This window comes from Excalfactoria chinensis, chromosome 8 (genome assembly GCF_039878825.1).
Source record: "Excalfactoria chinensis isolate bCotChi1 chromosome 8, bCotChi1.hap2, whole genome shotgun sequence".
NCBI classification, from domain to species: domain Eukaryota; kingdom Metazoa; phylum Chordata; class Aves; order Galliformes; family Phasianidae; genus Excalfactoria; species Excalfactoria chinensis.
In genome coordinates, this window is record NC_092832.1 from 24,293,379 (window position 1) to 24,320,623 (window position 27,245).

At 43.1% G+C, this 27,245-nt stretch overlaps 1 protein-coding gene across 7 annotated transcripts in view; it reads right to left on the reverse strand.

The window, feature by feature from the left end:
• DAB1 (DAB adaptor protein 1) overlaps positions 1-25,222 on the reverse strand; it is a 113,048-nt gene extending 87,826 nt beyond the window's left edge. For 4 of the 7 annotated variants that reach the window (XM_072342841.1, XM_072342838.1, XM_072342836.1 and 1 more), the window contains exons 1-2: positions 24,958-25,105; positions 9,353-9,465 (exon numbers count right to left, since the gene is read on the reverse strand). The gene's annotated coding sequence lies outside the window, so the exon portion shown is untranslated. Of the gene's footprint in view, positions 1-9,352; positions 9,466-24,957 lie in introns of all 7 variants that reach the window. The other 3 variants (XM_072342839.1, XM_072342840.1, XM_072342835.1) reach the window with 3 other exon arrangements.
• Between the last annotated feature and the right edge of the window lie 2,023 nt (positions 25,223-27,245).

Consider the following 27,245-nt stretch of genomic DNA (forward strand, 5'->3'; position numbering starts at 1 on the left):
TCTGCATCTCCGTGCAGCTGTCATCATGCTTAATCCAGGAGGATGAAAGACAGGATGCTGTTTTTATCCTCCCTCTTTGTGTATCAACAAAATGATAAAAAAGCTTTATGTCAGTACCTTGAGATGCTATGGAATTAATACAGAGAAAGGGGATAGGCTGCTGTAGAAAGTACATTTATCAGCCATAGCACTGTGCAATTGCTTGCAAAGTATATGCTCCTCAATTGGGAGAAGAAAAAGGTTCATTACACTACTACTTTTAAAGACTCTCCGGCAAAGATAAACGTGCACATCTTCTTGTGCTTCACATTTCTTCCTTTAAGAATTTTCAGAGAGGTCAGAGTAGGAAACACCAACAAAAGTAAATGTTAGAGGTACAAGAAACACACTTTATAATCAAATAAAGGTCCATGAACCTTGGATTTTCAGTATCAGGAGTACACTAAACAACATAAGATTGACAGCACTAAGGAAGATGCACATGTCCAGGTCAAACAAAAAGCCAAACAAAGCTCTGTCATCAGCAGAGAGCAACTAAATCCAAACAGACACAAAATTCAGACTTGGCTAATGCGAATTGACTGAAGTAATTCTGTTATAAGCAGGGTAAAACATATTCTGATTACAGGCAGTGGTGCTTGCAAGTTCTAAATTTAGGTATCATTAGGGCCAGGTGAACCGTTAAGTGAACTAATCTGAATTTTATCCATATCAAGGATTTGTATCGTCCACATAATTCTCGGAATTAAACCATGTATTCACTCTCCTATTACATACATCTTTGGGATATCTGCACTCATTAATTAACATCACTGCGCAATCACAGCACACATCAACCACAGAACCTGGGTTTCAAAATGCAGTGCAATGGCACATGGTGACGAAATCAATTATTTCGGCTCCAGTGCCTGAACAGAAGTTCCTGGCACACTGCAAACTAAGCTGCAATCAGGGGGAGAGAAAGCACAGATTCCCTTGCTTACAAGTTGTTTCTGCAGTGCAGGAAGCATCCTCAGTAACCAGCAGAGCACCTGAACACGCATGAAGTCTAACCTCCAAGTGATCTCCTAGAGCTCAGCAGCTACACACATGAGATGGAATTCAGGCAAGCAAAGAGGAGGCTTCCTACAGTGTTATTTTAAACCCTCTTTGATAACACAGCCTCTACAAGCCCTATAAGGTGAGAGAGCAATCACGAGTGCCAGCAAGTGAGTGCCTTTCAGCACAGCAAAGAAAATCAATTAAAAACAGGTGAGATTTTGGCTGACCTTGTGTACTGCTTTCCTGAAACACCTGGTACAATTAAAGCACTCTAGAGGGATAATATAACTTAATAAGAAATAAAAGATGGCTGCAGTGAAAAACTTTGCTGTTTTAGCAACTGAGCTTAAAGCCAAAGGTGAGGAGTATCTAATTCAATTAAAACGAGAGGGAATTCAAGGAGGTGGAAGTTAATTACTTCACCTGGAAGTTGGCCAGGACCTTTGGGTTAAGCACCTCTACTCATGTGAAAGTTTGCTTTGGTTTGTTTCAGCTTCCACAACTCAACAGCAGGTAGTAACAACAGCAGTTTTGGAAGACGTGCAGTTCATATCTCCACCCTCCAAAGTCTTTCAAACACTCAGGCTGAACAGAAGGAAGATGTTAAACCAGTGAGCAGAGTCCAGCTTCACGTCATTATTCTGTGTTAGCTGCCAGCAGATTACCTGAACAATGATTCTCCTCCCTTACTGCCTACATCCCAAATACCTGTAATCCTCACTTAGCTCAGTTACCATCAGCATTAAGGCAATCTATCCCCCCTTCAGGTAAAATCTAATGGTAAAATCACATATCACTAAGTTTATAACCTATTACAGCCTCCATTATTCCACAACGCTTATTATTTTGTACTCACAAAGTCAGGGAGATGTAATTTTATTGCTAACAAATCATTCTTACATTAGTCTTCCGCTCTTATAACTTCACTCTGCTTTTCCAGATACGCTTTTGCCTTTCTGCATATTTAAACAGTAACTCTAATTACCCCTACTTGATTGCTCTTCTCTTGCAAAGCCTTTCCACACTATCATCTGCGGTGAATTCTTCATCCTACTTGGATTTTAAAGGGCCCATGATGCATCATATTCTTTAATTAAAAAAAAAAAAAAAAAAAGCAGATTAATCACTACACCCACAATAACAGCAGTCTAGTGCCTCGTAATAAAGCCAAAGACAAAATCGAAGTGTTATCTACTGGAGCTGCAATCTCTCATGCCATATAGCAGATGTACTGACACAGTTCAATCTCCAAGACCACACTCTGCTGCCCTGAGGCATGAGAGCACAGAATCATAGAATGGCCTGGGTTGAAAAGGATCTCAAAGACCACCTAATTTAAACCCCCTGCTATTTGCAGGGACACCAGCAGCAGATCAGGCTTCCCAGAGCCACATCCAGCCTGGCCTTGAATACCTCCAGGGATGGGACATCCACAACCTCCTTGGGCAACCAGTTCCAGTGCATCACCACCCTATGAGTGAAACATTTCCTCCTAATATCTAACCTAAACCTGCCCTGTCTGTTTAAAGCCATTCCCTCTTGTCTTAATGATCATCCCTTCTTCCTCCTACTTTGATCAAGATGCAACAGTTTCCTGCAGACAGTGGCTGCCTTTCCCATGCTTTATTGCAAGCATAGATCAGTTCCTTTGCACAAAGACCAAGTGGAAAGAAAATTTACTACGTGACTACACCACCATTCACTCACAACTCTGCAACTCAACAACATTAACTTCAGCATTTCTTCACTGATGCATCTGACTACGCAATGGTAATTTACACTTCATGTATGTGTATAATAACATAAGAGTAAAAAGAGGATGCGTGGGTGTAGCATAACCATATTGCAGCGCCTCTTGAATTTGGCTTGCAAGCTGCGATCTTTCAGCACTTCCTTCTGCAAGTTACTTAGCGATACATGGTACGTATTCAGCAGAGGTGAGGATCTCTCAACTAGAATTTGGAAGGGAAGGATAGGAAAGAAAAGACGACGTCCAGCTCCAGCTGTGACATTCAGGTCTGTTTGTGCCTCAGCAATATCAAGAAGTATTAAAAACAAAACCAACAAAACAAAACAGTCCTGAGGCCCTGAGCGCTCACAGAGTTCCTGTTATTGTGAACAGCTGAATACTTCAGTAAATAAACTAAAGACACAAAAACACAGCGGTCCATCTTTGAGCCAAAGACTTTCATTAGGGGACCTGACAGTCAGCCAAGAAAAGTTTCTGTCTTGCTTTCTCAGCTCCTCTCCACAAACCACACAGCGCTGAGCTGGTCTGCAAAGGCAGCACTGCCAAGACAGCGAAGCAGCACAGTGCTGTTCCCAAACTCCAAAACCCCAAATTCCAAGCCAGTTTAGTTGCCTGTAAGGAGGACAGCTCAGAATCTCATAACTTTGCCCAAGATGACCTCTACAGAGGTCCTCCCTAATCCATAAGATTTAGATTGGTTATAAGGGAAGAAGGTTTTTATAATAAGGGTGATGAGTTGCTGGCACAGTGTGCCCAGAGAACTGGTGGGTACCTCTTCCCTGGAGATACCCAAGCTCAGGCTGGATGGAGTCCTCTGTTTCTGATGGAGCTGTGGGTGTCTCTGTTCAGTGCAGGGAGTGGGACCAGATGGCTTTTGAGGGTCCCTTCCAACCTGAATGATTCTATAATTCTACAGACTCCTACAATTGAGTGATTCTGTGAACACACGCACCTTGAGGGCCACAGCAAAGACCCGCAGTTGTACGGCAGAAAGTAACCCGCTGCCAGTCCATTCAGCACTGAAACACAAAGCAATTCAGAGCTTTCAGAGCATTATTTGAAGAACAACTCTGTTTGAAGCTCAATAATTAACTCCCAGCTAATTTGTTTCTACTCTTATCCATTAAAGAACATTTGGATAAACAGATTGAACAAGTTCATTCACAGCTTTACATCTACACAACTATTACAAACCTTCCCCCTGCTGCCCATATAACCAAATTAAGGCGGAAGTTTCATTTACGTGTCCTTGAAATTGTTTTAAAATCACCATTAAAATGCTTGATTTCATCTAGTTTTATTTACGACTCCAAAGTCATATCCTGACTGCCATTTCTATATGAATTCAGCGCCAAATACTGCCAGCTTCCAATGCTGCTCTCCATTTAAAAAATACCCTGGCAGCATTCAGCAAAAAGGCAAATGAAGATTAAAGCACAGCCTTTGCATTCCACCATGATATTTCAGGCAACAATTTCGAGAAAGGAAGGGCAGAAAACAGACTGTGCACAGACTACAGTTCAAAATAGATTCCTCGTGTCAAACAGCATTATTTTTCTTTTTCTCCCCATTAAATAGTTATTTTAAGTTTTCTGCTGAATATATTTCCATGCATAATGCAACTTCTTCAGTGGTTCCTTCTGAGTTACTATATATGCTTTAACACCGCATGCTCTGATAGAGTACACATATATACAAATGCGCACATAAATGTATGCGCTCATGCGCGCAAAATTCATGCAAAAAGAATTAATGGGAATTTTTGACTGGATGCTACCCCCTGTAAATATGTTAAATGTGAACAGTGCTTATGGCGAGCTTCATTAACTGAAAATATTGCTTTTGTCTACACAACTTGTGTCTCCCACATAAGAATGGATGGCACGTAAATGCTAATTTGCAGACTTGGTTCTTTTCAATGTACCATCGGGGGCTCTGTTGGGAAATTCGGTGGTCACTTACCACAATCCTTATGGAACAACCTGAGCTAAGAACTAGCTCAGCACCCAAAAGTAAAACTCAGCAGGTGATCTCCTCCAAAAAGGAAGAAGAAAACAAAAATCCAAAAGGCTATTGGGGGGAGAAGATGTGAAAAGAAAAAGGATCAATTCCTTTAAAATCTGTAAGCAGGTGTATCTGTTGTTTCACCAAAGCAGCACAGTGTTCTACCTAACTTTCCACAGGGCCTCCCGAACCTCCCTACCCCTCAGCATGCAAGCTGCTTTGTTATCAAAGCTCTGTTCTATACAGGCTACATTTTTAGCAGCAACTTAATGCCTTTAAACTCTTTTCTGTAACCTCAGTGTTCGTTTCTCAGAGCAGTCATTAGGGCTGGGCACTGCAAGGCTGATGGGTATATCCAAGCTTGCCCACTTGAGCTAATTGCATTCAATTTAACATTCTCCAAGCACTGACAGTCCTCATTCAAGCCAAGTGTGAAAGTTTTTAAATGAGTTTTCACAGTTTGATTCACAGACAGCAAATGCAAAATGGCACAGGATTAAGTTGTTTTTTTTTTTTTCCCAACAACACAGAGCAACAAAATAGCCCAAAGGTTCAACTATTAGGGAAGATTCACAGCACAGAGAATGCTCCAACAGAGACAAAGGCTCCGGAGTCTGGTATCGGACTGTAAAATGGCCTACATAGAAATCCATGCTCTCAGGAAAGTACAGACCATGGTTTTGCATATAATCTGTCTCTTGATCAGGCTCTGCATGTATTTCTTGAAATAGAAGTTACAAAGGAAGCCAGAAGACTGAATTGTTTGTTGCAAAAATGATTCCTTAGCTCACAAAATCATAGAGTCATTAAGGTTGGAAAAGACCTCTAAGACCATCCAGTCCAAACTCCAACACAGCAGAACAGGATGGGAATCTGGTATCCTTGGCACTTCCCATTTTTTCCAGCATGCACTGAGCCCATATAGTCAGCTTTCCCAACAGGCACAGCCCCTTCACAAGACTTTCAAGTGTGCAAATGTCCATCTGAGCAAGTACAGAGCTATGCATGAACCACAGTGTTCATTATGAAGAAAGAACACACAACCCAACCCAAAGCCAAGTAATTTCCGTCTCAATTTTCATTATCATCAAGAGATTTTATAAGGTCTGTAACTCACAACCACTCAAACCTGAGTATTTTCTAATATGCTATTAACTAACAAATGCAATCTCATTTAACAACCTAACAGCTGTATGGATAGCGGCGACCTGCATCACAGATGGGAACTACCCCGTAAGCGGGAGCGATATTGGTACTGAAGTACGGAACACAATTTTTTTGCATGCACAGATGGGCTCCAGCTTCAAACTTCACATTCCAGGTTTGACATAACCCAGGACACGCAGGTCACAGCTAGAAAAACAGAACAAGTCAAGAGCCCATTTCTAAATGTCAGAATGCTATTCTCTGAGGCGGGTATAAATTTGGCACTTCTTTAAAGGATTCAGAAAACAAATTTCAAATACCAACCTCGCTTTAAAGGCATTTTCTACTTTGTGCTTCTGAGTTACATGCTTGCATTACAATGACCACAGATAGCATCTCATTTTGTAAACACATATAAAGCACCTTTTTAGAATTTGCAAGCACAGCCTACATCATCTATTTACTGCAACTTTCATACATGACGCTTTAAAAGAACCTTTCACCTTTCTTTCTTCTAGGCAGTGCCAACACGGCACAAAACTCCACACAAGTCAATGAGACCCAACACAGCAGCATCATGGACGCTTGGGAGGCACTGAGGCAAAGTGAGAACCTCACCACAGGATCACTGCAAAGCAAGACACACAATGCGCAAACCAGTGCTCCATTTTATGGAACATTTTCTTCCAGGTGTTCTCAAAACAAACCTCCAAAACTTACACAGCTTTATCAGCTCAGATGGTCAATAAATACAGGTCATTTGATGGTATCCAATTAACACCATCTGATTGTTACTGAAAACAATAAATGCACTCTTCTGGTCATTTCATGCCAGGAGCTAACAGACATCCAAATCACTAAACATGTTCACAAAACATCATCTGCATGTGAATACTTATACTTAAGAATTCCTTCCCACTGTAAACGCCACAGTAGAGCTGATTAGTCATGACCATTGCAGTCTTCCAGAAAATTATACTTTCTTAAACAACTAAGATTATGAAAGAATTTAGGATTTGATAAGAATGAATGGTCAAGGGGTTCTAGAGCTACTCGCCTACAGGCTATGATTCTCATGGCTTTGTTAGGCAGTGACTGTACCTTGTTCCAGCTAACAGCTGTACAATGCATGAAATGAGTCTGTGATCCAGTTTGTACCCCAATTTGCCAATGTCCTCTCATGTACCTAATGCTGTAATTGGCAATTCCAAAGCAGGGACAGTGCACTCAATGGGTCCAAAGTGTATACAAGCCCATGCAGAATCACTGCGTAACACTCCACAATACTTGGCCATTAATAAGCATTACATATATAGGTTATGCAGTTGTTCAGTGAAGTACAGTACATAATCTGACACATATTGTAGGCACTGGGATTCCAACATAGAGAATAGAGCACATAAATGACAGACGCATAGCTAGATTTCTTATGGTCATTTGACAATCTCAGCTAGTTTATTTCTGCATCTGAAAATACAGACATAATTTAATTTCAAGAAACTAATTAATGCTGATCTCTACTGAACACGTGCTGATGAAAGATACTCCCCCTATAAGCACTGATTCCATCTGAAAAGCTGCATGCACACTGGACAAGCACAAAACACAGGCATTCCCCTTCCATGGCTACTGATAAAACACACAGCTGTAAGCAGCTGCAAAGAACAGATTAATTCTTTTTTTCCCCCAGTACAGATATTGGCATTGGCTGGAGGAAAAGAGCATGCAGTTTCAGCATGATGTTGGTTATTCTTTGGGGACCTCAGTGGACATAATTGAATCCTGATGTTAAGGACTGAAGACCAAAGCAACCGACTTGCATCTGAAAGCCATTTCAAAGCACACTAGGGGAAGCAAGCAAAATATACCACACACATGCATATATGTTTCATTCATTTTGGTACTTTTTTTTCCTCCTCTCATTGCTTATCTTACATTTAGATCTTTATGCTCTTCAGATCCACCTTGCTCTTTGTTTCCCCTGCACACAATAGAATAAGGACCTGACAGAGACCAACAGGGACCTTGTTCATGATATGTAGCTCTGCTGAAAAACCATAACATAAATGACCAGAATGACTCTTCAGACAGTAATCTAGGATCTGTCCCAGTGTATAATTCCTTCATCATTACATTAAATCATGTTTGCCACCAACTACCTTGTACTAATGGGTGCATAAAGCTATTCTGCACCTGTCAATTGCCAAGGCATCTGTGCAAACACAATGAAATGCAAAGAAGTGAAGCAAGGAACCCCGCAGCCAAAAATAAACATGAATCAATACAAATAAAACTTAAGCACTTGGCAGGTATGGTTGACTTCATGCTAAGTATAAATGGTATCAAGGCATATTTTAGCCCAATACTACCTATGTTTAAATACACCAGTTTATATGTTACTGAACAACATTCTAGATGTACTAATGCAAATACTCAAGATGAACCAACTTGTTAAGTTAGTTTTTCTTCCTAGAAATACTAGAGCTACTTTTGTCTTCTCACTGGCTCAGTGCTGTTTTACTTCGATGGCTCTGAGGGAATCATCAGTTCTGGTAGAAAATCTTCAGCTTTGCTTTATGGCACTGCCAATACAAAACAACAGCACAAATCCAAGCAGTGGAACTTCCATGAGATGTTTCACTTGCACGAGTAGCTGTTATTCCAGCTGCAGCAGTCAGAATATCAGTTTACCCACTGCACAAATATTAGAAAGCCTGATATAAAAGGGAAGGCAGCCTTATCATTACCTGCTTGTTTTCATCTCAGAAAGCTGCCTTCCCTCACCTTCTTTAAGTATCTACTAACGTATTTTTTATTGCAGTTCATCTTGAAAATTAATCATCATAAATTTAAAAACATTCTCTTGCAGATCTGTCAGGTTTGTAGAGCTACTTCATTTATTAGAGGACCACATGACGCATCAGAGCTCTGTATTTGAACATGACATATTTTCACTTTGTTTTGATCCCACATTTGAAAATTGTTCCTATCAATCTCTCGCCGGAGCCAAAACTTAACTGTCTTGTTCACTGAATCATTAAATGCCAAGTCACACAGACAAATAAAAGCATTTGCAAATTGAACACTTCTGCGTTTGCAGATGCAAATATTTGCAGGAGTTTCCTGTCGAAGGCATCTCTGGAAAAGAACCCACAGAAATGATGCCAGGCCTTGGCCAGTATCAAAGCCAATTATTCCTAATCATTTTGGTCATCAGCTCACATCGAAAGCTCCAATGCTTCACGAAAAGGCTGATTTTTAAGTAAAATTTGGTGTGTACAGTTCCTGTTTCAGAGAAGCATTACAACTTGGATGCACTTGCCAGACTAAGCTTACACATTAATATCCATGATTTTCTGCATCGTTTGCCAGGAGAGAGGAAAAAGAAAACACAACAGGCCATATACTTACATTCCCCATAATGCATCATTTTCTCTCTAAACAGTGGCAGCAAACAGGCACATCCAATACTGTATTACTTTCTTCTCTCATTCATGACGATGTCACACACAGGTTCTTTGATTCTGAAAGAGAAGCATTTCCCAGGTTCTAAGGATAGAGGTACCCCAACCAATCCATCATGCTTTGTGCACTAATGATAGACTCATGCATAAGAGGAACCAGAAGCAGCGAGAGGCAGCGGGCATGAAAAGGAGTGAATCAACTGTCAAGGGTTGTGATCTGAAGGACTGCAAGGCTGTGATTAGAATTTTCAATCAGGACTTCCACAATTCATCACGCTACAAGGCAAAGGGGGGGATGTATTTCTTCATCAGCCCTTCCTGCTGTGGGCATAGCAAGTTCCAAGGCACTAAAAAGGGGAAATCTTAAAGCCTTACACTTACAAAAAGGTACGATTGAATCTCTGGGGAGTGAAGGATTTTCTGGCACTGCGGAGCTACTACTTTTTGTGTGCATATTGAAAACTGAAAGACGATTACTCGCAGCACAGCCTTTCAGCTGCTGGAAAAGAAAGGGCTGCTCTTCCTCCCTGTCCTCTTGCAGGTTTATTAATGTTGGACACCTGAGTGAGAAGGAGCCCTGGAAACTTTAGACTGCTGTCCTTAGGGATGTGAGAAGGAATAAAATGCAACAGGAATCCTTAATCGGAACTTGCAAACGCTCTCAGAAACTTCAAAAGGAGGCAGGCAAATCCTTTTGTGGGGAAAGCATTATCCCAGCCTGCAGAAATCACCTGCACACCACAACAGAAACCCAAAAACCTCCCCAAATGCCTTCCTGTTCCTTTCTCCCACTCCTTCATCAATGAAGCACAGTAATTGCATCAGCAAAACTCAGTGAGCTTTAGGAGGGGATGAAGGCCGCAGCCCTGTCCCAGCACCGCCATAAGGCCACATCCCAAAGCCTGCATCCAGGCAAACCAGACCCATGGATATATACAAGTGAAGCATTCTCTTAGAAGGCAATTTCCACGTTAAGCCACAAATAATGAAGAGTAAAGAGAGTCCTTGTTTGCATAATTAATGTTTCAGTTATTGATATTCCTTCAGAGGGTCACTAGCCTTTTTTTCCACCGAGTCAATTAATTAATAAAACAACTCTTTTTTTTTATTCCTGCAGGTAATTGCAACCAATTTAGTACTAAAAGGCATGTAATATGTAGGCTTTATTTATTTACTTAATGTTGCAACTCTCAAAGCACCAGTATGACTTGGGCTTACAAAACTTGTTGACTCTCCCTATCTACAGCAACATCCCATCCTGCCAACAAGAGCCCTCAATGGGAAGGTTGCTGGGCTGCCCTCTAACAGCAGTGCCAGACAGCCCTACACAGGTGATTTTTTGCTGCTATGAAATACACTGAAAAAAACACTGAAGGAAATGGAGGGGCTCAATCCACTTCTGTAACTCTGGGGAATGGCTTGGCAATATAAATTATAAATGCTATTACTTGTTTTATGTACTCATCTGCATTTTATCAGCTGCTAAAACCTTGCAAATACTCCAGACACCATCAAGAATCACTTCAGCCTTTACAGACTGCAGATCTCCAATCTAATCTCTATCTCTGAGATTACAGCAAAATGTGAAATAACCAAGAATTGAAAGAAAACAGAAATAGATACTGTAGGAAAAGCACATTCCAGACTTGCAAATCCTCTCTTTCATAGAATCCTTATGCATGATCTTCCAGGGACTGTTCTGATGTTTCCCTTGGCAAGCACACCTCACAGTAGTTTTAACCTCTGCAGATCCTTTTAGCCAGTGCTAAAAGCGTATTCAACTGGTCGCCTTAGAAAACTGCATTCAAAACATGCAGCAGCGAGGAATGCAGCCACAAAGCAGATTATGAATAAAGCACTCAGATATTCTGTTCCACATTTCAGTAATTACTTGCAGCCAAGGCGCTAATAGAGAGCTGCTCCTTCAGTGTCTCACTTCGAAGGGGATCGATGCGGTGCAAACACAGGCACTGCAGGGCTTAATGCAGGTCCTAACTGCTTCTTACAAGACAAGGTTCTTCCCGACAGCTTTCTCCAGGGCATAGAAGAGCTAGCTAAATAGTCACTATTAATGTGTATTTGTGTCTTTTTGTCAAAACCATACTTAATAAACACAAAGAATCTGTAGTGGAAAGATCCAGGAGAAGATAGAAATGAATTTCTAGATTAACAGAGCTGTGTTAAATCAAGTTAGCAATTTTATCCCCGGGGATAACAATTTGGCTTGCAGCAGTAGGCTAAATAACACAGTTCAACACATTAAGAACAAATCCGTATTCAGACTGAATGGACTGTCAGCTCAGAAAAAGGGCAGGAGGGAAAAGAAATGCTGCAGGAGCTCTGCTGCCTGCCCAAAGAACTCTTTCTTCCTTCTTTTCTTCCTTCTTTTTCCAGGCTCACTGCCTTGCCTCTCCCCACCATAGCAGCTTCAGCCATGCAGTTTTCCTGGAGGTCAAGAAAAGTTTCTCTACTGTCAGCCCCAAAAGCTTTAATTCAAGTAGTCCTGTTTGTATTTTAATGTATGCACTCAAGTTTGAGGAAAATGTGACTACGTTTAATGAAACTGTTTGAAAACCTTGAGATTTAGGTTAGAAAAAGAACATGAAACACAAGGTAGGCTTTCCAGGGAATACCTCCCTAAGCCATCTCTTGATAGGCAGGAGATCTTCCTGTTGAGCGCAGATTTTCAGTGGTCCCCAGAGATTTAAAGGCTTACAAAGACCTAACTTCATTCTAAGCTACCCCCCGCTTTTTCTGATTCCGTATGCATTCAGATGGAATACAGAACTGGGCAAAAGATGCCCTAAAAATACCATCTAATGCTGTCAAGTTTGCTACAGAATATTGCTTTGACTGCAAAAAGAAAAGGACATTTTTCAGATTAAAATTTCAAGGTAGGTGGGAAAAAAAACCTGTTATGAAAGGACAAAGTTAAGCCTAGGGAGAAAACAGAGGAGAAATGCATAATTATGTGATTTCTATTATGTCAAAATTGGCCACAAAAACTTGAATGGATCTATTTCAGACCTGCACATGAATATTTTTGTATAACATTCCACCAATGTTTTCACTCTCATTTTTTGTTTTGCTCTAGAACTTATAATTTGTATTCCAGAATCAATCACTTCTAACAGACGTTCATGCTACCTGCCCTATTCCAAACAGGATTTATTTGTTAGCCAAGGAGCATTCAACTTTAAACATTCTGCAATATCAGCACATAAATCACCCTGAACGCAGCTAAAAACTTTGCAGCTGCATATATTAGCTAGGTAGGTGACGAAGAATTCCTAACACGCTGCATTGTAATTCCTCATATAACTTCTACTGCAATGAAAACCCTGTAACTAAATGGATTCAAGACTTATCCTTTATGCTGCCCTTACAGGACATGTCAGACATCCCAAGCTTCACAAAGACTGCGTGTCGTGCAGACGACAAGACATGCTCCAGTGTTTTTATCTTCCTCAAGAACTATTTCAACTCTTATAGATGACCTCCGCAGCTTAACTGATGACTATTCAGTGCCTCAGTTACAAAAACAGCCATTCTCATTTCCTTTACACCTCTCCTCGAAGAAATAAATCAGCGTCTTGACTGATGGAAACACTTGGCTGCCAGTCATTGTGCTTTGTCCCCTTGCTGCTCCATGCCAGCCTGCATGAGCGCAAGAGATGCAGAGCAGTGATTAAATTGTAACATGCAGCACAGAGAGCAATAACTAAGTGAGTGGTTATAAACAAATAACACAGCTCTTCATAACTCAGTAAAACACATTATTTGATTTTGTGCATGGTTTTGAAAGCCAGTCAAAGCAGCAGTGCTTTTTCACTAATGCAATAGCATTATTGCTTAATGGCGGAAAGCACAGGAGGGCAATATACAGCCTACAAGAAAGAGTAGAATGTGCAAGCTTAACAATACAAGTTTATCTTCCTTATGAATTACCTAGGCAGTGCTTCTATTATATGAGATCCATTGTTTCCTGGTCTGCAAATTACTTCCTGAATCTATTAACTACAGCAGGAGAAATGCATTTTTCAGTCCTATACCCTGGAAGAAACAGCAACATAATAAATCAATTAAAGCAGGTGAGTCTACACCAGCAACAAGGCCAAGGTATTCCAAGTACACACATTGGCTTGCAATAACACCAAAGGATTTTTTGCGTGTGTGAGGGCAGGAGCACAGAGACGAAAGGATTTAAGTGTAAATTATACAATGATAGTACAATTCTGAAGTAATACCATGCGTGTGAGGGATTATTAAAGATCAGGTAGGATTTTTCTCGCCTTACTTCAGACACCTCCAGGGAAACATATTCTGCAATGCTCTGTAGGAGATAAAGAACAACCTAAGTATATTAAAAGGCTCATAGATATAATTCCATGAACTACAAGCTTCCTTTGTAACCTGGATATCACTGAATGTACAGCATTTCCGTGCATATCATCCTTAAAAACACAAATTACATCTCCACTTATCAACTTTGCATGTCTTGAACTCTCTGCTGAGGGCTCAAGAACAGTAACGTTTTTATTCATATACCTTCAGAATGATCAGACAAAGGGTATGTGGTATGTACACAACCTGTCCTCAGCACTCTCTTTTCCAGTTATCTCTTAAATCTCCAACCTCAAGGTATGGGAATAGGTGACCATTGCTCAGGCTGCAGGGCACTTCCCAGTCCCAAAGGCTTCTTGCAGTTGCTTACAACTTTGTCACATGGTGACAGTTCAGGCTCTGGGGTGGTTTTCAGGATATGAAGGAAGAGGAATAAGTTGAACCACTTCTAAGAATTAGACTGAAGAGAAACGCTGAGTTTTGACCATGTTAAATGACCTTTACAAACTTGCACTTGAAAAGCATTCAGGGTTTTGAAACTGGGAGCAAGCCTTCATATCATGGATCTGTTTGGATGTTTGCCTTTGTTAAACCCTATTTCACTATTTCACTGGGAAACTATTTCACTCGTTTTACACTTCATCAATTGAAGCGATAATGCGAATGCGAGACACTTCAAACCTGCCACAAAACAAAGAAAAAACAAATCAAGTGTCTAATTAGAAAGCTGTGATGGCCATTTGGCAAAGTGGAGTTCAATTTTTCTATTCACATGCTATACGTAGGAAAGCACCGAAGTCAGAAGTAAATGCAGAGCTGGCAGACCTGCAGGCTTCTGTGCAGAGCAAGAGCTCTTTTAGTGCTTGCCTTGCTACAAGGAGAAACCAAATCCCCAGGGTGCAACATCTCCGCCTGTGAGATTTACAGCTACACAACAGCGTGAAGTGTTGAACAAGAGCAAGAGAATGTCAGTTTTCTGTGGCATAAAGACTAAGGGCAAGTGCAATTTCTAATGTTGAGCATAACAGATTCCTCCACGCAGCTGAATCCTAATGGCTCAGAACTCAGAACTGTGTCTTGCTTTTGAATATTAGAAACACGAAAGTTCTTGTATTGCAAACAGGATGCAGCTCCTTGAGGAGCCATCAGTCTGTTTCACAAGTTCCTAACACAGTTATTCATGAATAGAAAGTGAAGCTGTTGGCAGTAACATATAGTCCCTGTAACTGATACATTAGGGTGGTTCTCTAAACAGTGCAGCATTGACTCTAAGGCTACAACAAATGTTATGGGGAGCTGGGAGAGTTGGTAAGATCATGGCTGGGTGACGAAACAGTATCCAAGTGTGGTATATTAGTAAGAAACCATAAAAACAGACATTGGTAATACAAACACATGGAGAAGTTTCCCTTACCTCACTGCAATGGAGGTGCATTAAGAAGCATTGCTAGTTAGACGTCTGTCATCTAAATGAGAACTCTACTCCCTGTTCCCTGTATTCCTCTCTGCAAGCTGTGTGCATGTCTTCTGCTAAAAGCTCCTCCTAAAAGCACTATCAGTAATCGTCAAGTATTGGAACTGGTCCTTTAGACATCAGCATCCCTACTTGCAAGGTGAGCGGACAAGTTCTCTCCACTTTCTGCACTTTCTGTTCTTTTTAACTTAGATTGAAGGTGCTCCTTCCACGACACCTGTAACATCCACGTCTGGCACTGAAAGAATCCTCAGATATCATGGCTCCAGCTTGTATGTGTTTTCCAGAACTGTCTGAATAAGCAGTAATCCCACAGTGATCCTCTGAATGATTATGGGGGAGAAGAAGCAGTACATGCCCTAATTTCATAGAGACCAGCACAATTCCTGCAGCTTTCTTGCTGCCTTTTTCTCCTAACAAATCAAACCATGGACAACCTTGGAAAAATCCAATGTTGCTCTCTCATAAAAACATCCGTCCACACTTGAAAATGAAATACATCTGCCATCATTCAACAGAATGGTACTTCTCTAAGAAAAATAAATCACTACGGTAATGCAATTTAATCCATCAAAAGGAGGAGGGGGAAAAAATCACAGTGGGAGTCCATTACAGACATTACCACTGATATTATATTTGCTCTGCTCGTTGTCTACATGCAAATTGTGCACACATTTCCAGCCACAATGAAGAAAATCAACGCTGTATTAATCAAGGCAATTCTTCTTGTGTTACTGGGCCTGCAAAACAAACGCCTGCACCTCATTTGTTGTGACGCCTACCTGTACCAATTCCCACCTCTGCCAAAGTTCCATCTAAATTACTGATTAGCGGAATCAGCCTCCCGCAGTGTTTACAGGCCATTTCCAAGCTGCTTTTGAACAGGGGAAAACTGTAGTGGTGCACAGAATCACAGAATAGCTTTGGTTGGAAGGGACCTAAAGGATCATAAAGCTCCAACCCCTCCGCCACAGGCAGGGCCACCAACCTCCCCACTTAATACCAGACCAGGTTGCCCAGAGACCCATCCAACCTGGCCTTGAACACCTCCAGGGATGGACGGGGCATCCACAGCCCCTCTGGGCAGCTGTTCCAGCACCTCATCACTCTCATGGTAAAGAACTTTCCCGACATCCAACCTAAATCCACCCTCCTTCAATTTAAAACCATTTTCCCTTGTCCTGCTATATCTACCCTTTCAACAAGTTGACTCCCCTCCTGTTCATAGGCTCCCTTTAGGTACTGAAAGGCTGCAATGAGGTCACCCTGCAGCCTTCTTTTCTCCAGGCTGAACAAGTCCAGATCCCTCAGCCTGTCTTCATAGGGAAGGTGCTCCAGCCCCTGATTATCTTAGTGATCTCTGGACCCTCTCCAACAGATCCCTGTCCTTCTTGTACTGGGGGCTCCAGATCTGGACACAGTACTCCAGATGGGGCCCCACAAGAGCAGAACAGGGAGGGACAATAACCTCCCCATCCCTGCTAGCCACCCCTCTCTTCTGATGGAGCCCAGGATCCTATTTGCTTTCCGAGCTACAAGAGGACACTGCCGGCTCATGTTAAGTGCACAGGATTGTTAATGTGAATTTTTGCTGTCTGGAAATAGCAAGGCAGCTGGAGATGAGCAACTGAGAAGAAGGCCTTTTTCACCTAAATTTTAACCACAAGGAATGGGCTCATTTAAGCTAACAAATGAGGCTTCTTCTACATTGCACAGTGAGGGACCAAACCATCCTGAGGACAGTCCCCTCTCTGCCATCACTTCTTCTTAGCCAAAAGCCCAGCCCAGCACATTATGAAATGAAAGGAGCCAACAAAACACAAGTAATGTTACAGTCAGTCAGAGCAAGCACACAGAAGTAGTTTGCTGGACTGGGAGTCCTGCTGCAGGAAACAGAGCTGCACACAGAGCTCCTTATGAAAACCGCTTGCTGTTCATTGTCAGCCCCAAAACTAGGAGTGCCAAAGCCTGTGTGAACTGCTCCATGGCCGAGGCAGGGCAGATTTTGTTTCCTTCTTGTTTCACAGCATAAAGAGGATTTCATGTCCTCTCCAGGATCACTCTGCACTAAAAATCCAGAAAGTAGAGCCTGGCACAGCTGGATTCATTCAATAACAATTCTCACTTTTCTGAGGATCTGTATGCACCAAAATCAATTAGCATTTGCCACAAACGTAACATAGCAACAGTGGACAAGCGCTCATTTGATGTAAATCAGTATGGCTGTTCTGATTAAAAATAAAGAACTTCACCAAATTTCATCAGCTGTAACTCTCACACCGTGCTTGTGAATAGCTCTATGGCTGGGGAAGTAAGGGTCATCAAATCTGAGTGCCAGGAGCAGCAAGTGGCCAATGCAATCCGATCTCCTTTTTAGGACTTCCCAAACATTTTGTTTTGAAGGAAGAGAAATGGGTCTGAATACACGAAAGGTGTTACTCAGGAACGATGAGCAACAACCATCCTGAAGCCGCAAACTCAGATTACTTCAGCAGCCACAAAAACCCATTCATAAAATGATCTTTATTACATTCGCTCCCGTATTCCTTTTAAACTTCAGCACAACTGCCAGCACACTGTGTGAAGTACCACTTCCTGCTGATTTGCTTTGTATTAATTATAGCACAATTAAAAGGGGAGCCTTCGTTGCCATCCACTACCAGGTGTTTTTAAAACTATAACCAGAGCCTTGAGCATTTCTGAATGAAGTCGTTAGAGTTACTGGTGCACACTGACCAGATTTATAAGTGCTTGTGCATTTAGGGATGAAAACCCTATAAGGGAGAACTTGTTTTACATTAGAAAAGGAGCAAAGCCCCCAATGATAAGAACCTTGATGGTAGTGATAGAGTTGCCACAGCTGGGACAGAAACACCATCAGATCATCTGTTGTTGCTGTTGGAAGGTTTCAATCTGCTTAGCATGCTTCAAGGCTTGAAGAAAACTGACATAAAAGGCAGCAACAAAGAGAATAGCTTGACTGTGCATGTTACTACATAAAGGAATGAATGGGCTAATTGAAATATTAATATTCACTGCACTGACTGTTGATTACACAATGCAGTTCCATGCGTATCAGATGGGCTGCAATGAAGTTTAATTTTTTTAATTATTTTTTCTTTATTTTTTTCTCCATGATTACCCTTATGCTTGGCTTCATCATGCAGTACAGTTGGAAATTTCTTCCCTGAGTCCTCAATGGCAGCAATATCCTAAAGTACAAGCTAATGCTGTACAGCAGCCCATCACTGTTAACCTCAAAATCTAACGGAGGCAGAGGAAGCAAAGAGTCTCCCACACCACCACAGCCACAAGCAAACTACACAAGTTTAACTGAGCTGGTAAATGCTATCGATTACCAACACACTGTGTGCTTCTGCAGGAGCAGAGTCCTGTCAGCTGGTATAGCACCATTCCGGCCTGACCTTGGGAACTACTCAAGGCACCTGAATAAACTCAATGACGTTTAATCAAGTTTAATCAACCCCTTTTCATTGCTGCTTTCGTATAGTTTAACTGCTGCATCTCAGGTAGCTGTGAACACACATAAAACATTTTTCATCCAGCCATCAGTTACAGGTTTTCTCCTCAGCCACTTCAAGTACTACAAGATAATGATACTAACTTAATGATAATAATAATAACAATAACCCTTTAGGTTGAGAAATACCCAGCATGATTGAGGCTACTCTTCAAGTAACCAATCTCTCAGCAGATTCAAAGTCAATTGGGTAAGAGAACAACTAGAAATGTCGACTGCACCAACAGGATTCACAGCAGAGCTTCTGATCTCCCAGATGAGCACATTTCAAGCCTCCCCATCTCCAAATCCTAAATGTGGAGCTAGAAGTTTCAGTAACCTCATGTAGACACCCCAACTCACTGACATCTTTTCTCTGTAGGTACAATGAAGTGACATGTTTAAGAAACTACTCCATGTTACGCATTAGCAGGTGAACCTTTAACCAACAGCAGATAGCCAGGAAAGAAAACAGACCAAAAAGCTGCTGTAAAAGCAACAGCTGAAGAACCTCTTTTGGTTTCAAGTATCATTTACATGGGCTAAGAACATCATACAGGGTATTATTCTGCTCTCTCTCAACCATGTTGACCACACACTGTTCAAGAGAAGTGGAATACAATTTGCTCCACAGCTATGAAAGAATTAAGGCCTTTCTTATTTTATAGGCAGCTAGAACAAGGAGAGTCATCTGCTGACTGTCAAAGCTATTAGCTCGCTAATCACTCACTCTTTCTAAACGAGTGTAAAAGCTCAGCTGTCCCAAAATGAAAGCAGAGGACAAAAACCCTCTTAACTGGAAAGCCAGAAGGCTTCAAACACTGCATTTAAAAAGAGAGGAGATGCACTACTTAGCAGAAAAGCAACTCTTGTTGGAAGAGATTGAAGCAAAACCTCCCTGAAATGTACCGAATAAGCACAAAAAGAGTCCTGCAGCTGGGGATACCCGCTCTGAAAGCAAAGAACTGTCTTCAGGTAACTATTGCTATGATCTTCGATTTCTGCAGGGCCACAACTTTCCAGAGCTTTCCAAAAATACAGCTGGATAGGTTTAAAAGCCCTTTTTCTTTTTTTACAGCACGAATATACCTAGAGAGACTGATACTTCAAAAGGGTACCTTGGGACCTAGCACAGATAGACTGATGGGTCCTATTACCTGGAGAATAACACCAGAAAAGGAATTGAAACACAAGGAATTGCTTCAGCGGGCCACAACTACAATGCCTGGATACTAATCAGCGCCCAATTAACTTCAAAGCACGCTGGCCTCAACAAACACACTCAGTATCATTTAGCAGCAGCTCCGCAAAGAAGAAACCAGCAATCATGCTGCCAGTTGCCCTATCAAACACACAGATGACAAAGATATTTACATCAGTATTGGTGGGGTTTTTTTTTTGCTATAAAAACCACTCTGGTGAGATTGTGGCTCCATCCTTAATAGTAATAGGAGAGCTTTGTAGTGGTGCAGTGGGCTGCCCTCAGCACTACACAATGATACACTCACATTCAGGTCTGAGTAACTCCATCAGTCTGGATGTTATATCCTGATTATCTGCTTTTTCACAGCTGTCCTCTACATGTAATTTTCCAGTAGCTACTCCTAAAAGCACCTCCTAAAACCACAGGGACGCTGCCTAACTGCTAAATCTGAAGACTTTGCAAGATAGCAATATGCCCACTAAAGGAAAACAAAATGGCAAGCACACATGCATGATAGGATTATTTGATTCAATACAATATAAATTAGGTCAGACTCCTCTTTGGAGAATTCCATGTCAAGAACTAGGTGGTCCACTAAATTTCTATTCATTTGCCTTTAGGCTTGGGGAATTGCAAAGACTCTCAAGAAACCCATGTTCTACTCACAAGAGTAATCACTATTTGCTAGGGAGAGGAAAAAAAAGCTCTCAGTGTCTCATTGCAGCTGCTTGGCAATATCCGGAGATTTGAGCAAGCTTTGTATAAAGCAGCAGTTAATAAATCTTATATACATATATATATATGTATAATATGTATATAAGAAAATAATATATGTGTATATAGGGAAAAATGTGTAACAGTGCTCTTGTGTACTTAGGTATTACATTGCCCTATTTTTTTTACCTTGAAGAAAAGTAACAATTTGTGGATTATCATTAAACCAGCAATAATGGAGTGATGAGAGAAGCACCATCTATGGGAGGGTAAAGGGATGACAGGCTAGAAGCTCAGCCCAAACCTGCCCTGTGGCACTGCTCTTGTTCCAGAACACAGCACTTCTAAGACATGCTGTGGTTAGCCTGCTCTCTTATTCCAAGAGCAACTTAACTTTGCACCTTCACGGTGCAGGCAACAGACCACACCAGTGAGTCTAAATGCCCAAGGAGGCTGTGGATGCCCCATCCCTGCAGGCATTCAAGGCCAGGCTGGATGTGGCTCTGGGAAGCCTGGTGGTTTGTGACCCTGCACATAGCAGGGGGTTGAAACTAGGCGCTCACCGTGGTCCTTTTCAACCCAGGCCATTGTATGATTCTATGACTTACGAGCAAGACACAACACACAGCAGTCCTGCTGCAGCACAAAGAACATGCAGTGAGTCTGAAGGACTTGCTAACCACATCCTCACTGCTGGGGACATGATGCCTAAATCCTACATCAGGGCCATGAAATATAATTCCACTGTGCCTAGACTGGGGCAAAACCTCCTGTTACATGCAAAGTACAGGGTTGCATTTTCACTCTGTTTCGAGCCAAAGCATGCAAATGAAAATACTTAAATCTGATTAATGACTTGATTTAGAATATATGCTTTTCATCCTACTGTATCAAAATACTCATAATAAAACACTGCTACTGGTGAAGTCAAGCACACCCTAACAAAAGCTGGCAAATTTGCAGAACAGCACTTGAGGTTTAGATTAGTAAAATCCTAATGAATATCTACTCTAATACCCATGTAATTGCACGGAGTGCATTTGCAAGTGGTTCCATTAATAAAGAAGGAAAAAAAGAGGAAGAAAGAAAGGAGGTTAAAAAAAAATCTGGAACAACTGAAGTCCAGACTGTTATTTTAATGTCAGCTGGAGGGACCAAAGCAACAACTCAGAAGAATTAATGGTGCTTCTCTCATCAAGCCCAAGGAAGGAGGAATCGCAGCAGACACCTCCAGCTCTTTCCCACACCACAACACACCTCAGTCACTGCACTCTGCATACCAAGGTCAGCATTTAATTACATCATTTTTGTCCCAGACACCAAAACTGTTTGTGGATTTTACCCAATGACTGCATTATCAGAAATGCCCACCTCGTCCTGCAAACCACCTGAAACACCTGCTTGGAACTACACACGTGAAGGCTGCTGCTGCTGTACCACACAGCTTTACAGTTCTTTTAAGAGATGGTACTTAGCATAACTCAGCCTTATTTCCCTACCTATAAAAAGAAGATAGCATAGGACTCATTTTATCCCACAAATCCTCTGTGCTAACCCACATGCTTTACAGACAGAAGCAGTGTTATAAGAACAAGGCCACAAAGGGCTGGTGGCAAGCACTGCTGAAATATCAGCTACCACTGGACAGCTGAGACCAAGTCATAATGTATTTTTATTCCTAAGTAACTGGCTGATCAAATGTACTGTGATCCTACAACTCTGATTAATTTTGCAGGAATGCTTGGGTAGTGTTTGTAAAAACCAAGTCATTACCTTGACTAAACATTGACTTGCACAGTTAACTTTAACCATCAAGACCTTGTCTAAATATTGACTGGGAAAGTTTATTTGAACTATAAAGTCTAGAAAATCTTGGTCTTCCTTCCTATATTTGCTATCACTTTGAAAAGTAAACACGGTTGTAAAAACAGAAGATCTCTCATCAAACCACTGTTTAACCAAGTAGCTTGGCTGCTCCTAATTCAATACAAACATCTTGCAGGACTGGAAATCCAAATTATTTAAAAGCAAAGAGGCCTGTCAGGACTAGGGATGAGAAAGAAAGTCAACCTTCCTGCATTGTGCTTGAAGCAAGAACCTTGGGTGGGCCGTACAAAAGGATTAATAAGGAATCACGAGGTTCATGGCTTAAAATTCTTTCAGTGTATACATAAAGGGGTCAGAGAATCACAGAATGGCCTGGGTTGGAAGGGACCTCAAGGATCATAAAGCTACAAACCCCCCACCACAGGCAGGGCCATCAACCCCCACATTTAATACCAGACCAGGCTGCCCCATCCAACCTGGCCTTGAACACCTCCAGGGATGGATGGGGCATCCACAGCCTCTCTGGGCAGCTGTTCCAGCACCTCACCACTCTCATAGTATAGAATCCCCTGATATCAAACCCAAATCTTCCCTCCCTCAACTTAAACCCATTTCCCCCTTCCAATATATATACTTAACAACGGTGCTTTGCTCTCAGCACCAAGCAGGCTGGCCACCAGCACTGTGTGTTCATGCGTGTTCCCACTACTTGGGAGGCCCTACAGCAGGGACCACAAGTCAACACCTTCCACTGTTGGCATCACTTCATCATGTGAGGCCACGGGTCAAAGGACATACATGGGGTCTTTCACTGGCTGAAGTAAAAATCATCAAAAACAAATAAAAATCAATTTCAATCCTCCTAAGATGAAACCACTGATGTGTGCAGGCACTGAAGTCCCGAAGGTAATCCCACAAGAAAAGCTGATGGTGTCCTCCATCACTGTGCTGAGCTACTCTTAAAGTGCAGCAAAATCTCCTGTGAGGCAAAATCCAAGAGCAGCATCGATATCCAGCCCCACAAAGCATAAATCTGAACTTGTAGACCAAAGTGAATGGTGTGTTAGAAGGCGTGATGAACAAAGTGAGAATGACAAAGGGGCAGGAAACGGTGTGGCTGGGATGGAAATAAACAATAGCCACGAACCCAGCACTAATTCTACTTACAGCTCCATTTCAAGAGTTGGAAAGTGCCCTTTAGCTTAATGCCTTCACTCCTTTATATGTCGGCTTGATGAAAATTAGCCGAGGAGCGAATACAGGAGATAAAAACCTCAGACTAAAGTCAGAATACTGAACTCACTGGTGAAAACTCCCATCATTTTTGAGTGGAACGGAGAGGAACAGATTGATACCAGCGCTGTGGGGGCTGGGGGTGGAGAAGGGAAGAACAATAAACAATACCACGGTCCGTCGTTTGCACAGTGCTGCATCTCACAACGGAAACATACTGTGAGACAGCTTGCGGGACAAGCTCCATCAACGATAAGTAATTTTTATTCCATTTGAGTGGTTGAAAACAATAAACATGATTAAGTGATTCAGACGTGCATTCAGAACGCAGACAAAACGGCAAAGAGTTCCAAGGACTCCACTTTCACAACTACTTCGGGGAAAGACCTCAACGCTAACTTCACTTGGAGCCGCACAACGCAACAGAAGTTGGCACTGGAATTAAAAGCATCCCATCACCTGCAATGAGGGGGGGGGGGGAAGTGGAGCAAGCTTTGTCGGCTGCTCCCCATCGCACTGCTGGGCCATTCCTTTGGTATTTAGGATGGAGAAGATCACCACGGACAGCGCGCGCAGAGGGGAGCCGGCCCTTCAGCTCCCGGTGCCCGTGGGGCAGTCCCGACCCCGCAGCCGTCTGCTCGCGGGTTAAAGCCATTCGTGCTCCCCTGCCGGCAGCCGAGCGGGTGGTTCTGGGGAGGGTCTGGGGGCAGCGGCCCCTCAGCTCCAGGCGCCATTTCCCCTCCGCGCCTCAGCGCGGCGTCTCCCACCCCGACTGCGCCTTCAAGGGGAGAGCAGCGACGGCGCAACCCGACCACCGCGGCGCGGAGCCGTGCCCGCTGCCCGGGGCGCTAACAGCCCGCGGGGCCGGGGTGAAGCCGGCAGCGGAGCGAGTTCGGAGCTCCCAGCTGGGGGGCGGCAGCGGCCCGCAGAGCGGCCCCGGCCCGGTGCGGGATGGCAGCGGAGGGGGGAACCCCGCACAGCACCGCATCGCAGCGCGCCCGGGGCTGGAAGGGCTGAACGCAGCCGCTTCTGCCCCTGGGACTCGGAGGAAACCCGCAAGTTGCAGCGAGTTGCAGAGATTTCAGCCCCTTTCCTCCTCCGGGTGGCGAAAAGAACTTCCACCGGAGAGCCCCCGCCTTTCCCCGGCAGGGAACGGGCCCCTCCGGCTGCTCTCGCCCCCGAGGACGACCCCCCTCAGCCCCGCCCCGGCATTCGCTCTTAGAGCCGCTTGCTCACCTGCCCCAGCGAGCCCTCTCCTCCTCGCATTCCTCTGCTCCCCATCGTGGGCGCAGCAGCTGCTGTTATTCCTTAGGATACACATGGCTCGTCCATGCTGGGAGAGCCGCCTTCCCGCGCCGCCTGCCCTCTCCGGCCTCGCCAGTGCGGCGCTGAGGCCAGAGGGAGGGGATAGGGAGGCGTGCGGCGGAGGAAGGCTGCTGCCGGGGGTCGGTCTCCTCCTTCTCCTCCTCCCCCCCCTCTCGTAGGGCTGGGAACGGGGGGCGGCCCCTTGCCCACGCGTGGAATCCGACCCTCCCTCGGGGCTGCGGGGCAGCGCTGCCCCCGGCCGTGGGGTTCGCTGTGGGGAGGGGTCCGCAGGCCCCGCTGTTCACCCCGCTTCTAGCGTGGTGTTTTTCTCATGGCTTCTCTCAGTCACCCGTGAAAATTTAATGAGGCATTTAGGGCTGTTACCTTCAGAGTCAATGGAGGAAGCATATTTAGCCTAACGCACTTGCTGCCGAGCCAGTAGGTCTATTGCAGGCAGATCAGAAGTCAGAGGGAGACGCTCCTTTCAACACAAAATTCACGACCCATTAAACTTATTCTTTGATAACAGCTTCTTTACAAACGGAGACCATAGAAAAAGGAGGCTGTCATGCACTTCCTGAAAGGATTTACATACAGAAGTATACTGGTGAGGTGATTGCTATTTCTCTAGTGCTATCATCTCCAATCGAGGCATAAAAGCAGCTCACCTCCAGCTAACTGAGGTATATTACTGTAAGAAAAGCTTTTTGTAGCTGCCAGATCGATGTGATTCACCTCGAGGGCCTGGGTGATGACTCCAACCTCACTGGAAGGTACCAGCAAGACATGCAGAGCACACCAACACTGCACCTTGAGATGGCCATCAGGCACTGAAGGCCAGGTTGGAAGGGGCCCTGGCAGCCTGGTCTGGTATTAAATGTGGAGGTTGGTGGCCATGCCTGTGGTGGGGGGGGTTGGAGCTTCCAACTCAAGCCATTCTATGATTATACGATCAGCCAGTGATCAGCACAATGCTCACCAGGCAGAAAGATGCTTACAGGCTGTCTTCCCTCCAGCTGGCAGGAGAGAGGTCTGCACTGACCTGGCAACTTGCTCAGCAGGGCAGAATGCCCATCCATGAGGCTCAACGCATGCAGATCTGAGAGCACTCTCTTTTATTTTCCTCCATTATTCTTCCCTTAGCTTGTTAGGTGTTAAGTGTAAACAGATAGAGTCATCCAACAGCCTTTACGATGTAAAAAAAAATATGCATTTCAGAAGTCATATCACATTTATAGAAGCATGCAGTGGAGTGGAGACTTCTACTATAGAACTCTTCAGTTCCACTCATTAAAGCAATGAAAGGCAAGATTACCAATGGAACCCACTTATTCTAATGTGGGTTTAAATAATCTAAGTCCCTGTAGCGAAATGACTGCAGCAGTGTTTTCCACTGGAGTGAATTTTGTCATCTCAAAGAGACAAGAGTCTGAAGAAAAAGTCAACAAACAGAAGGACACTTTTCCATTAGGAAATAACAGCTTCCTCTGGATGACATTCAGCCATGCTTGTCTGTAAGCATTAAGTCAGACAAAACCTTTGTGAACTTCAGTTCCTGAAAGGTGCATTTTGTGTTGGGGAAACAACCACTGAGCTGCTCTACATCTTTGCCTGTTGCACTATAAAGTGAAGTTGCATTCGGTCCCCGATGTCCTGCTTTTAACAGGAAGGGTGCTGGCAGTTGGCAAACAAGGGAAGGGACTTGCAGTAAGCACAAACTCCATTCCCGTGATGTGAATTTATGGATGCAAGTCACACTTGCTAACAATATTTTTCAAATATAAAAGAACATCCTCGCTCACAGCTTGTAATATGAATGCAAATGAACTTGTAATTATACTATGCAATTTCCTGCTTAAAAGAAAAAAAAAGGAGAGAAAAGACTAAAAAACTATAAAACAGACCTGCAAAGTAATATGAACTGCAGTTCTTCATTGAGTTCCTCCTCTCTACTGCAAAAACACAACCAAGAGGCAAAGGAGCAATAAATGTGGTGTGGAGATCTCCACAGACTTCTTTTGTGTTGTCTGTGAAGCCTACTTAAACATAACATCCCTACATTCTCCTGCCTGATGAGGTGCTGCTAAACCATCACAAACAGAGGGATAAAACACCGATTATAGGCCGAACACATCATTTTTGGGAACCACTGAGTAGCTACAGATAGGAACCAAAATAAGCTGGTCTCTTAAACTGTTTTCCAGTAGGAACCTCAGCAG